The sequence below is a fragment of the Dysidea avara genome, chromosome 5 (assembly GCF_963678975.1).
Source record: "Dysidea avara chromosome 5, odDysAvar1.4, whole genome shotgun sequence".
Classification (NCBI taxonomy): Eukaryota; Metazoa; Porifera; class Demospongiae; order Dictyoceratida; family Dysideidae; genus Dysidea; species Dysidea avara.
Window position 1 is genome coordinate 26,046,794 of NC_089276.1, and position 14,165 is coordinate 26,060,958.

A 14,165-nucleotide genomic window follows, 5' to 3' on the forward strand; every position below is an offset into this window, starting at 1 on the left:
CTAATCTTATAATTTTAGTTGAAAATTACTGAAATTTTCTATTGGATAGAAATTACATAAAAAATATACATGCAGACATGAAACTTGCATACATTATTAACACAAAACCCTCCAATTGAATTTTGACTGTTGTGATAATATTGTAATGAGAACAGTGGGTTGAGCATTTGAAATTTTTCATTATTGCCCACATAGCACTTTTGGGAATGCGTTTTCACACAATACAGAGGCACATATGGGGGACATTAAACCAGATATCTTGACTCTTCAGCCAAAAACTACACATTGATTGAAAACCTATTCAATTATTCAATGAGCTAGTTGGAGAATGCACACTGTAACCGCAAAGACTTATTTGTTATAAAGCACTGAACAACAATTTGTAATTCGATATTCTTGCCATGCGATTGTGTGTCTAAATCATGTGGAAAATGTAATAGTGAAGTGAACGGCATTTGTGAAGAACACCCATCAAGTTATGCATCATCTTAAAAAGGTTTGCATGCTTCTTTACTAAAAGATTGCATGAAGAGTTATGGCTTCACAGTTTAGTGCTAGGGTAAAACCCTAGGTGTCATTTCAATCCTATTACATTACAAGTAGAATGATTTAAATTCGTAGCCATAGGAAATATGCATCAAAAGTTTACAGTGCTTTGTTTAAGACACACATTTTTTTTTAAAAGTTTAGATCTATATTGTTAATGACAGTCAATGACCCTATACATGCAGTTACCAATGATTACTCCAGGCCATGACTGAGCTTGAACTATAGATACTCACAGGGAGTGTATTACACTTACCTTTCAACAAGCAACAGGTTTAATAACATTGAAAGTGATGATGATGTGAATGCGTCATGCAACAGATGACTACAACTTGCAGCGGTTTACTTATAGCCAAAGGATTTAGCTATATTTACTCCCTGTGGTGTCAATATGCATATCCTATTCTTTACTGATCCATGTATATGTCCTAGACAGTAGCAACATCAACCTCATAGAGAAAGTTTGACTTATTGATTTTGGGGAATCTATACGTATGCATAAAGAGTAGCTACTGGGAAGTTTCTGAGTAGATAAACACGGTAATCCAAGTTGTACACTACCCAAGCAAATTGTACATTGTGACTATGTCAGGACAGCACTGTAACACAAATGGGACAGATGAAGTTTATAATTGAATTATTAAACTGGGGATTTTCAATTAGCAGATGGTTAACACTTCTGGAATAGAAAGTAGAGTGTACTAGTACAGAATGGAGATTTCTATAGTTGTGCATAAAAATATGACCTCAAAAGTTTATCTCTGCATATGTGTACATAACTGGTTGGCATTTTGTATATTGTAGTTATATAAATATGCAAAGATTCTTATGTTTGTTATCATAGAAATCAAAATTGAATCCTTTCTTCTAAAAGGATTTTCTGCATTCAGAGTTGTAATCATGAATGTATGGGGTTACACAAGCAGGCAATCTAATGTCGCATCAAATCAAGTTAATTAACTTCTGCATTCCATCTAAGTGACTTAGAGGAAAACCTGTGGTTTAATAATTATAAAACATGTGTAGCTGTTCTATCACAACTTCCTCATTCCACTGTAGTTATGTACACTGAATGACCAAAAGTATTTTTGCTTTGAGAGTTTACAAATGGGATTTTACAAGACCATTCAAAGTACACTGTAGTCTTCCACTTTAATAGAAAACAACTTGTTAAGAGCATCATTATGAAAGTTCGGCATTAGACTTTACTTTCATCTTTACATTTTAACACCACACAACTTAACAGCATATGCACATTGAAACCTTGTCACTATTACAGCTGGGTAGTAAAAGTAACCTTCTGCTACAGATCAACTATTCTGGTGGTGGAGTCATTCTATAGCACAACAGCTGCCTAAGTAGTTAAATGAATTGTTAAGTACACACAGAAAATTATTAACACATATCCTGGCTGCATACATACTTAGTACCACGATAATATAATGGTATACAACCTGTTAAAGCAGACACTTGAAAATGAACACACCGAATAATTTGAACACTTGGTATAATGCATTTAGCATGTAAACTGGCTTGGAAAATCAAGATACTTTAATAGCTAATCAGAATGCTTTTGGTTGGTACCAAGGTGTCCTTCATTTCACTGTAGCTACGTAAGTTTAGACTAGTTTCAACAATAAGTAATCTAAACACATAAGATGGTGTATTACAACTGCTGCTGAAAAGTTGCTGGACAAAATAAATTGCATACTATTAATAAGGAGATTACGACCAGCATCACTATTTTCTGTCTTGAGTGGGACTAGAACATAATGAGGTCGTCGTGCAATGTGTAGGATAAGATTGTGTACTCAAAGCTTACAGGTCACAAAAGGCAGTGAAGTGTGACAATTGAGCATGTAGGCATGAAGTATGTATATTAACCAGGGAGTTACTTAATGTTTGTTTTTATGCCATCCATATTAGTCTGTTTATTTTACCCTTATTAATGGCTTTATATTATACTTGAAACTACAGTGTGATGCTCCATTTACAATTTCATGTCAGTGTTTACTGAATGATCTTTACCATTGACTTTAGTGATATCGATCTTGAGCATGATAGCATCTAGGAGTGTTAATCAGTGTGTTGGCCAGTGATAATCAAATAACACAGATATTTAGCAATTGTTCATGTACGTGTAATGGTAATTTGATATGCGTCTATGGCAATGGATCTTAATTTGTAGTACTCATTCAACTGTGTAGTAGGGCCTAACATAACTCAAGAAATGATGGCACAAATGAGTGTGTTGTCACACTTCCAGGTTTTCCAGTGCCAGAACTATAATAATAGTCAATTCCTTTTTTAGGCTATTGTGTTTGTACTTGGTTTAGTGGCTGAATTACAGCAACCTTTAATGGCAATGTAAACAAATGAAATCTCCTAATATTATCACAAGCCTAAGCTGAGACTCTTAACTGTGTGTACTGAGTTTGGGTACTAGTAATACACAATTTTTGCAAATAAGCAGCTATAATAGTACAGACAGCATCAACAGGGCCGCCCAGAGAAATTAAGGGGCCCAGGGCAAAGAGTTAAAGTGGGGCCCCAGTGGCAAGGAGGTTTCCATTCTGAATCACAACTTATTTATTTATTTATTTTATTTTCCAAAAATGTGCAGCCTCAGTTTGAGGATTAATGCACATATGAAACATGCATACAAAATGTTTTACAATATGATTGATTATGGGATTACTGATTGGTAGGGGAAAGTAATAATAATTTCAGTTGGTACTTAAAAATTTGTAATGATTGTTGTTGGATTAGGTCAGGTGGGAGTGAATTCCACAGTCTAATTGATCTAGGGAAGAATGAATTACTGTACTGATTGGTCCTTGCATAGATATGATGAAATCTTTGATCATGTCCTCTGGTGTTAGAAGTGACAGGGATTAAATCAACTGGAGATATATCAATGAGATTATGAACAATTTTGTAGAGGAGGGTGATACTAGATACTTGTCTGTGGTGTTCTAAGCTGGGAATGTTAAGGTCAATGAGCATGTTAGTTACGCTGCTGAAACGCGAGAAGTCAGCCATAATGAATCTGGCAGATTGCCTCTGTACTCGTTCAAGCTTATCAATGTCTCTTCTTATGTGAGGGGACCAGACAGGAGTGGCGTATTCTAAGATTGGTCTTATCATGGCATTATAACATTTCAATTTGATTTGAGTAGGGCAGGACTTAAGATTTCTCTGTAGGAATGCTTTGACTGATAGAGCTTTGGATGTGATGCTAGTAATGTGTGTGGACCAAGACAAGTCATTGGTGATTGTAACTCCTAAATATTTAGTAGATGAAACTTCTTGGATAGAGATGTCATTAATGGTGTAGTTGTACGTGATCGGATTGTGTTTACGAGTGATTCTCATAAATACACTTTTATCAGGATTAAAAAAAACATACCAGATCTAGTGCCCCATTGTGATAAGGAGTTGAGATCATTCTGAAGTGATAAACAGTCGGATGTAGAGTGAATAACAGTATAAAGTATGGTATCGTCAGCATACAGACCAATGTTGGCATTGATTGATAATGGGAGGTCATTAATATAACATAAAAATAATAGAGGGGCTAAGATTGTTCCTTGGGGGACACCCGAGTTAACTGCATGTGACTCACTGGTTGAACCATCAAGAGTTATACTTGTTGATGCCTACCGATGAGGAAGTTTTGTAGCCATGTTAGTAGTTCCCCTCTAATACCATAGTAGGATAATTTGTTACATAAACGGTGATGGGGGACTTTATCAAATGCCTTAGATAGATCTAGAAAAATGATATCAATTTGAAAGCCAGAGTCGAGAGATTTAGAAATGTTGTTTACGGTAGTAATAAGTTGTGATTCACATGATCTTCTAGGTCGGAAACCATGTTGTCGGTCGCAGAGGATATTTATTGATTCTAGGTGAGAGAAGAGATGAGTGTGAATTAGGTGCTCCATGATCTTGCAGCTGATACTGGTTAGCGATATTGGTCTGTAATTGGATGCAAGTGTTTTGTCTCCTTTTTTGAATACAGGTACAATATTAGCACGTTTCCAGTCCATGGGAAGTTCTCCTTGATGAAGTGATGAATTGATGATCAGAGTTAGTACTGGAGCAATTTCTTGAGAGGCTAATTGTAATAAGTGTGATGGGATTTTGTCTGGTCCTGGTGCTTTATGAACATCCAAAGTTGTTAGGAGCTGGGAGACATCAGCATAAGTAATGGAAATAGGTTGTATATCAAGATAAGGGCTTTCATCTGGTGTGAGAGTACACTGGGTGTCTTCGGTGGTAAACACTGAGCTAAAATAATCGTTGAGGATATTAGCTTTGTGGGTGGAATCAGTGATGGTATGACCATTATGTGACAGTGGGGGTATTCCAACGTGATCCAATTTTTGCTTTTTGATATATGACCATAGTTTTTTTGAATTAGCTGTGGGACTGGAGTCAATGAGCTTCGAAAATTAGTCATTATAGGCTTGACGGCATTCTTTTTGAGCTAAATTTTTGAGAGTTTTATACTATTGCCAGGCGGCAGGTGAGCGTGTTCGGCGATACTGAGCATAAGCTCGCTTCTTTCGTCTACAAATTCTTTTAATGTAGGTGGTGATCCATGGTCGGTTTGATGTCTTGTTCGAAGATAACTTGCTAGGAACCAAAGTGTCCAGACAGAAGTGACAAGCAGATTTAAAGTCAGTCCACAACTGGTTGATTGGAAGTCACTTCACCCAAGCTGTAAGTTAAAGACCAAAAAATAAATAAAACTGAAATAAATAAATAAATTAAAAAAAAAATAAAATAAAAAAAAAAAAAAGGTCATGACCTGCTAACAATGAGAAAACTACCCTCGCCAACCATATCTCCTTATATATAAGCTTGCTACACTGCTACTCTGAAGAATACTGTGACTGCTCTATTAGAGTATTTAGATCTGACTGCTCTATTAGAGTATATCGATCTTTCAAACCATAGACAGGTATTCGGGGGGCCCTTCGTGGGGCCTCCTGGGGTCCCTTTCAGGCTGGGGCCCGGGGAAAAATGCCCCAGTCCCCCCCCCCCCCCCCCCCCTGTGGGCGGCCCTGAGCATCAATGTCAAATCAATGTACACGAAAATTTGAAAATCATATTTGGCCTTGGCTATGATCAGATGATCTCTATGGAATGCTCTGAGATTCTATATATATGCTTATCAACAATTTATAATCAATATGTAAAGTAAAGCTATAAATCAAACTGCCTACATATACACCGTAATAACTGCGACAAATTCTATCTACATATATATTTTGCAAATCAAAAGAACCAAACAGGGGGAGCAAGCTTGGTGGTATTCAACACAAAGATTTGGTTATAAATAGACTATACAGCTATATGCATAATCAGAAACATCATATAATTAATTTTTCACTACCAATTAGTATCTGGGAGAGTTATGGCTTCACAGTTTAGTGTTAGGACAGAACCCTAGATGTCATATAAATCCTTATTACATCATAAGTAGAATGATGTAAATTGCATACCATAGGAAGTATGCATGAAAAGTTACAGTGTTTTGTTTAAGACAAGCATATTTTTTAAAGTTTAGATCTATACAGTTAATGACCCTATACATGCAGTTACCATTGCATTACTTCAGGCCATGACTGAGCTTGAATCATAGATACTCACAGGGAGTGTATTATATTTACCTGTGAACCATGCCTCAGCAAGTATTGAGTCGAAAATGATGATGTGTGCCACACAACAGATGACTACACCTTGTAGCGATTTTCTTATGGCTAAAGGATTTAGCTATTACTTATTCCCTAGCTATGGTGTCAATGTGCATATCCTATTCTTTACTATACATGTCCTAGACAGCAGAAAATATAAGCAACATCAACCTCAATTATTTCATAGAGAATTGCATGGGGCATCTACGTATGCATGAAAAAGTAGCAGGAAGTTCCTGAGTGGAAACATGATAATCCAAGTTGTACACAATCCAAGCAAATTGTACATGGTGACTATGTCAGGACAGCACTGTAACAGCAATGGGATAGATGAAGTATGTGATAGAATTATTAACATATAGTTTAAACTTCCAGAATAGAAAGCAGAGTGTACCAGTATAGAAAGGAGATTTCTAGTTGTACATAAACTATGATCTCTCAAAGGTTTATCTCTATACATGTGTACCTGGCATGTTATATATTGTAATCATATAAATACACAAATATTCATAATCTGTTATCATAGCCAGCCCTTTAAAAAAGTTTAATCTTTTCTTCTAGATGGATTTTCTGCATTCACACCTGTAATCATGCATGTATTGGGCTACACAAGCAATGTCACATCAGGTCAAGCTACTTAAATTCTGCATTCCATTTCAATGACTTTAATCTGACAGGGTTTAATAATTGCAGGTGATTAAACAACATGTGTATAGCTGTTCTACCCCAACTTCCTCATTCCACTGTAGTTATGTACACTGAAATGACCAAAACTATTTTTGCTTTGAGAGCTTAACTGCAAATGGGATTTTACTAGTGATACTAAAAATCAGCACTGAAAATACATTGAATGGCCGGCTATAGACTTCTACTTCAATAAAAATAACTTGTTAAGAGCATCATTGTGAAAGTTTGGCATAAGAATTTACTTTCACCTTTATGTTTTATCACTACATTACACATTGAAACTTTTTTGCTGAGCAGTTAAAGTAACCTACCGTATAGAGGGAAACTTTGGCGGAGATAAACTTTGGCGAATAGCAAGCTAAATCACATTTGGCAAAGTAAGCTTTCGAATTCAAACTCAATCTATAGCTATAAAGTATAAAGATGTTAACTTGTTCCCAGTGTCTTTGTATTATTATAAGGAGAATGGGATGACGTGCCGTAGACTTTCAAATATCTAAACCTTAAGCAATCATGTGACATCACGTGATCTCCTATAACAAGGTCATGTATGGTTCAATTCCAAAGAAATGATCAGGGTTTTATCACCATGTAGTGGGGACCTACATACCCTGATCCTCCTAACTCCCTCTCTCATGCTATGGCACCACCCATTTCACACTAACGCACCAGTTGAACGATGGCAATTGTTAGTGGAGAAAAATAAAGAGGGAGGGATGTAGGGTGGGAATAATAATGTTGGAGCTGCTTAGAGTGCAGAATGCTAGAGTGCAGAATGCTAGAGTGCAGAATGCTAGAGTGCAGAATGCTAGAGTGCAGAATGCTGCACTGAGTAACGCTCACCACTATTTAAAGCTGTAACTTAGCACCTGTCATACCGGTTTGACTGGTTTGTGCCCAGGTTAGCTTTGTTACATCTTGACACTATTTGATGTTTGTCTCCACCTTCCCATGGGCCCTATGCATAGATTGCATATTTGTTTCACTAGCAACTAGGTATTTCCCAGTAAACAGCCATTGTTATAGAGACACTTCCAAGTTAACCCTGTTTAACCTACGGCTAAACTTGTATTAATCTCAGGCACTACGAGTAATTGGTGGGTTACACTTTGGCGAATTTGTAGCGAATCACCAAATTCGCCAAAGTTTTCCCCTGCCAAAGTTTCCCTCTGTACGGTATAGCTACAGAATGAACCATTCTGGTGGTGGAGTTGTTCTATAGCACAACAGCAACCTAAATAGCTCTATAAACTGTTAAAGTACACACAGAAAATTATTAGTACATAATTTATCTTGGGTGTATACATACTTAGCTACAATGGTGCAGTCTAGTGTAAAACTTGTTAAACAAGATACTTGAAAATGAGGACACCCACATAATCTGAACACTTGATAATGGTTTGTACAGTATCCTTTAGCATGTAAACTGGCTTTGAAAATTAGAACACCTTGATAATCAGGACACTTTTAGTTGGTCCCAAGGTGCCGTTAATACAACTGTAGTTATGCAAGTTTAGATTAACTTGCTACATTTGTGTGAATGAGTAATCTAGTGCATAAGATTGTGTATAAAAAGTTGCTGAGGTGTATACTATTATAAATATGTCAACTTGTACTCGTCTTTCATGAAGTTAATATATTAGTGCAATAAAGAATGCATCTACATACTTAGGTTAACTTTGACTTAGATTTGTCCAATTTTCCATAACAAAAAATCCCTTTATAGGTATGTTATGTAAATAAAGTATATTTCGGCTGATTAAATAAGTTAGGTAGCTTAATAAGGAGATTACAAATGCTTCACACCATTACCGTTCTTCCATCTGGAGTGTGACTAATACATCCTGCAATGTGTTTGTGTACTCAAAGCTCACAGGTCACAAAAGGCAGTGATGTGTGACAATTGAGCGTGTAGGCATGAAGTATGTATATTGACCAGGGAGTTTATTACTTTGTCTTTTTTTTACGTGTTGTCAATGTTATTTTAGCTGGTCTGTTTATTTTACCCTTATTAATGGCTGTATATGTTGTATTTAAACATACAGTGTGATGCTTCGTTTATAATATTCATGCATTTGTTGTAACCATCTTTACCACTGACTTTAGAGATATTGATCTTGAGTAATAAGAGTGTCAGCAGTGTATCAGCCCATGTTATATTATTGCAAGAAATAACACAGATATTTTAATAATTGTTCACATATGTGTAACAGTAATTTGAAACATGTACATGGCAATGGAACGTAATTCGCTGTGATAGGTATATAGGACCTAACATAACTCAAGAAATGGTGGTGTGTTGTCACACCTTCAGGTTTTCCAGAGCCAGATGCCAGAACTATAACAATAGTCAATTCCCTATTTAAAGGCTATTGTGTTTTTACTTGGTTTAGTGGCTGAATTACAGCAACCTCTTTAATGCCAACGTAAACAAAAGAAATCTGTGTAGCTTCATGCACTTGATACTCTGGCTAATACATACATGTATAGCTATGAAAGTGGCAATGCTCACATTCCCATTCATTGTACAGGTAATAGAGTAATAACTGCTCCTTATAATTACCCTAGGCTAGATATAAACAGTAAAACATCTACACCTGCTAAACAGTAATTGGGCAATCATAGAAACTATCCAGAAACCATAAGTCAACTACCTGTTCCAATAACTTAAGAAGAAAAGAACTGGAAAAGTACTACTATAAATGTTATCATGAACAGGTTGCTAGGCTACTAGTCAATACCTACATAGAAAATCATCATAATATACACACAGTAAATTAGAACTGATTACCACATAAGTAATAAATTTATATAGTAGGTAAACAAAGTGAAAATCAACATGTTAAACACTTTGAGGTCATTGACAAAAAAATTTAATGTGATCATGATCAGGTATACAAAAGCCAGGTGTGTATAGACACAAACTTTGCATGTTTACTTTAAAAAAACTATACGTACATTATCATTCGATCAGGATGCTAGAACCATGCAAGTTTTATCCCTTAGTTATTAAACTTTTATTGGGTTGGGACTACAAGTCACAGAATATATAATTTTATACAGATTTTCCTTTTGAGTACTGAGATAAGGTTTATTCAGTACATGATCTGGTACAGTATCCCAATGGTCACATGTCCAGTTCTGCATGCCTGGTCACAAATAGTCTTGTAAGTGGTTATTGTTACCTTAGAAACTCATCTCCATCCATGTCTGTCGGTCTATTATCTGCTAGTCCACTTTTTTCTAATAATTTTGTCACTTTGTTTTATGGTCTGTAAGGTTAAAGTGTTAAGTCTTAAAATTCAGTAAACAAATGCACTGACTATTGAATTGACTGAACTGTATAATCTGTAGTATCAACTCGAGAACTGCCTTGCATCTCCATTTGCTGTGTATCAATGTATGTACAGTGTTAGCATACATATACACATATCTATATTTTCCAAGCAACATGTGTACACATAAAGTAAACAGCACTACATGCATATGGACAGAACATAGAAGACATCAAGAAGAATAAATATTCATAAATAAGCAACTTGTAATAAAAAAAATAACTATACAAATACCCAACTGTCTTCTTAGCTGCTTTAAACTTTGAATTCTCTATCTTACCATTTTATGTGCCAGAACTTGTAGCTGCACTTTAGTACAGAGTGTTTTTATAGTTACCATGCCCACCATTCAAGCTGTATGTGTAGTATTTCATTGCATCTTAGGCCAATAACAAGCTTTAGGTTATAAACTACCCATTAAAGCACATATGTAGCAAAGCCACAGTGCTACTGTGTCAAAGATGATTCTTCAAGTAGATGCATTAAAATGCCTTAATATAAGTTGTAGTCTTTAAGTATGCTTGTAATTTTGCATATGTGAGTGTAGACAGAGATGCATGGAAACAGACAAATAGTTTATAAGTTTTCCTATATCGGCACATGTTAATCAGTCTTTAGCTAGCCAAGAAAAGAGGATCAAGTTAAGAAAAAGATTAAATGATTAAGCATATTAAAAAATTTATAGAACGTCCCCTGAACAGGAAATCAGCCACGCAGCATATATTTCCTGCAATTTGGGAAAATTCAATGTGCTAATAATTTTACCCATAAATGATATACCCTATAAGTGAATAATATTGTAACTTCTTGTCTTTTCTTAAATGAAATGCACTAAATATCTACTAGTGTACAAACAAATGCATGAGATATGGTAATAAAGTTATCTTACATAAATGTGATCAACCTTATTGAAAAATCAAATTTTATTTTCTTGTTCGCAATTTAAACTTGCAATTAAAAAAGGCTTACAAGTGCAGTAGAAAATAGTAGTACAGTATTATGACGAGGAATACTTTGACATCACTTACTGTTTAATTTGCCAAGTTATCCTATGCTTAATGCTATATAATTCTATGGTATGTTTTGACTCATAAGTTTTGTACAGTATATCGCTTACCTAAATGATCATGACGAGCTGAGAGTTTTGTTTTTACATACAAAAGCAACACAAGTCAACTCTTAATAGAAATGGACACACAAAATGTTATAGCATGTTACTCTGCATAAACATAGCAATTATGAAAATCATATAGGTAATTGGAGTCATCCCAACTTTTGCTACAAGTTTCTTATAATATTGCACATTTATATGGGACCAACCATTCCCTTTTTAAAAATTCCTATTTGTCTTCACAAAATGACCTTTTGATACAGGGAAGGTCTGTCATGAATCATAAACTTATGATGTATAATTATGGCATTAGGAAAGCAGTGTAGAAGCGTAAGGGCTCTGTGACGTATGTGGCATAGATACACAATTCGTCTTTTAGATTTGGCATTGATCTGAGGTGACTGTCAATGTTTTTGAGATTATGAAATGAGTGACCAATCTCCTCTGACAAGAAACACTCTTTGTCCAACTGGATTAGTTTAATCAATAACATGGTTGCTATCATAATGCGTACCTTAAAGTTTGGTGGTGGGGAGGGGGTTTCTTCACACTTTTCACACAACACTATATGGAATAGTAAGGAATAGTATTCACCTTAATGGTTAGTCATTCATTCCCTCAGAAGTTATAAAACGAAGAAATATGTACACAGTAAGAACAAGTATGGCCTCTTGCAGTAAAATGTCTTCTATAATACACCTTCATAATCTGACTTCATTACATCTTTACTACATTGATAGCAACAATGAAAGAGAGTGAAAGCAAGGGAGTGTATAGTAACCATGAACACAGCTTTATCTTTCACTTGCTAGTTCAGGATGCTATTTCTCTTTCACTTTAAAATATTTTGTTTATCTACCACTCTCTAGGATTAATGTTATCACTGTATTCACTATTACACTGAAACCTCTCTAATCTGCTTGGGTGAAAATGTTGCAAAATCAAAAGTGGCAGCCAAGAAATGACTGCAATGATGTTAATGGCAATTGCTGCAATTTCTAATAAATTATTATAAATACTACAGGGAATTTCAGTGTGAGCTATTAGAACTATAGAATTTTTCAAGAGTTATGCCACAATCACTCATATACTTCATATAACTTTATTCATCATTCTCTTACACTGGATGGACATTTTCTAAATGTTCTATAGCAAAAAATGCATGAAGCGAAGTCCCTCAACAAAGTTTACATATTATACGCATAGAGTGACCACAAAAAAAATAGAGTCACCATTATATGTTTACTTCAGTTTAAAATGTAGTTATGTGCAAACATGTCATGTATTCAGATATTATACTAATAGTAACAGGTGAAAATGCACATTCATACATTTTCTAAAAATAGAGGTAATTTGCTATGTGCTTGTTAACCTGATGACAAATGATGTAATGTAGTCATATGTAATTCAATATTCAGGTACATCCTAATGTGTAACACAGAATATGTGCAATTGCTGTATCCACTGGAACAACCAAATCACTGAAACTATACATTAATTTCTTATACAAAAGGAAAACAATAATGAGATATCCTATCTGCAAAGAAAGTGGTATAATAGACTATGACCTACATAACATAATAACATTCATTTATATGTAGGCGTTATAGTACTGAAGGATATGAATATAAGTGTATGGTTGACTAACACAGAAGTCGCATTGCTATAAAGTTAACGACTCAATCAAACTGAGCTATTTGCAAACAGTACACGAATAAGATATTTTCAATCAAGATGAACTTTATTTTCTTCACTACACTACTGATGCCATTGTTGATAGTTCATTCTCATCCAATCAATATGGTTTGTGTACCAGTTTGTGATACAAGTATTACAGCCAATGAGATACTCATTAATCACTGGTTGAACAATGATGATTCTACAGGAATAGACCAACTTCTGAACAAGGAGGGTACTGTAACTGAAGTGTTAATAAGATTATCATCTACTGATGTGAGTATACACAGCTCCATGCAAGTAATGTAGTAGCTATATAATATACACACACAACTTTACTCACTGAACTTACTATATGTTCCACTATTTTTCTTCAGCTTAATGATTGTTCCGGTCAATATAACTTGCTCACAACAGTTGCCACCGATGCTGAAAATGTATCAATTAATTCTCTGGTGGAATTTTTCAATGCATACCTTGTGCATGAACTGTTTGTGGAGCACTTGATGAGTTTTTCAATTGATGAGCTACTGTTCAATGACTGGGTGAAACAAGCAAATGTTAATGAGCTGTACAATAATCTTCAAAATTTCCAAAACATTTTACAATACAACTTTAAAAATCTTGCTTATATGGTAAGAGGAATCAATACATTAACTGCATATACTAGGTCACTTTCTTTATTGATACATTAATGTTTGAGAATTGGTGACATATTGTAGCAATCTGTATGTGTAGTTATTTACTCACATGTGTGTATTTATCCAGCTCAATATTAATGGCACATGTGATGCTTGTAAGAGAAACTGTTCAAGATCAGATGAAGTCAAGGATTATTTTGTTCAAACTATGAACAGCTGCTCTAGTCCTATCCATCACTTCATTGTGACAGTGGTCAGTCACTCACACAAACTGTCTCAAACTTTAAACAAGTTAAAAGAGACAATCACAAACAGTGGTGATATAGAAACAATGGATGTTACACCTCATGATGATATCAGTATTGATGAGCTCTGTTGGTGTGGTGGTGAATGATGACTTTATATAATTATAACTGACAAAAGTAGCAATCTTTGAAATGTAGAACATGTAGTCACTAATTACT

At 35.1% G+C, this 14,165-nt stretch overlaps 1 long non-coding RNA gene across 1 annotated transcript; it reads left to right on the plus strand.

Moving 5' to 3' along the window:
* The first annotated feature begins 3,174 nt into the window (after window positions 1-3,174).
* Window positions 3,175-9,170, plus strand: LOC136256863 (uncharacterized). The gene is made up of 3 exons (XR_010701679.1): window positions 3,175-4,511; window positions 4,570-5,273; window positions 9,044-9,170. It is a non-coding gene; the product is annotated as an uncharacterized lncRNA (long non-coding RNA).
* The last annotated feature ends 4,995 nt before the right edge of the window (window positions 9,171-14,165 follow it).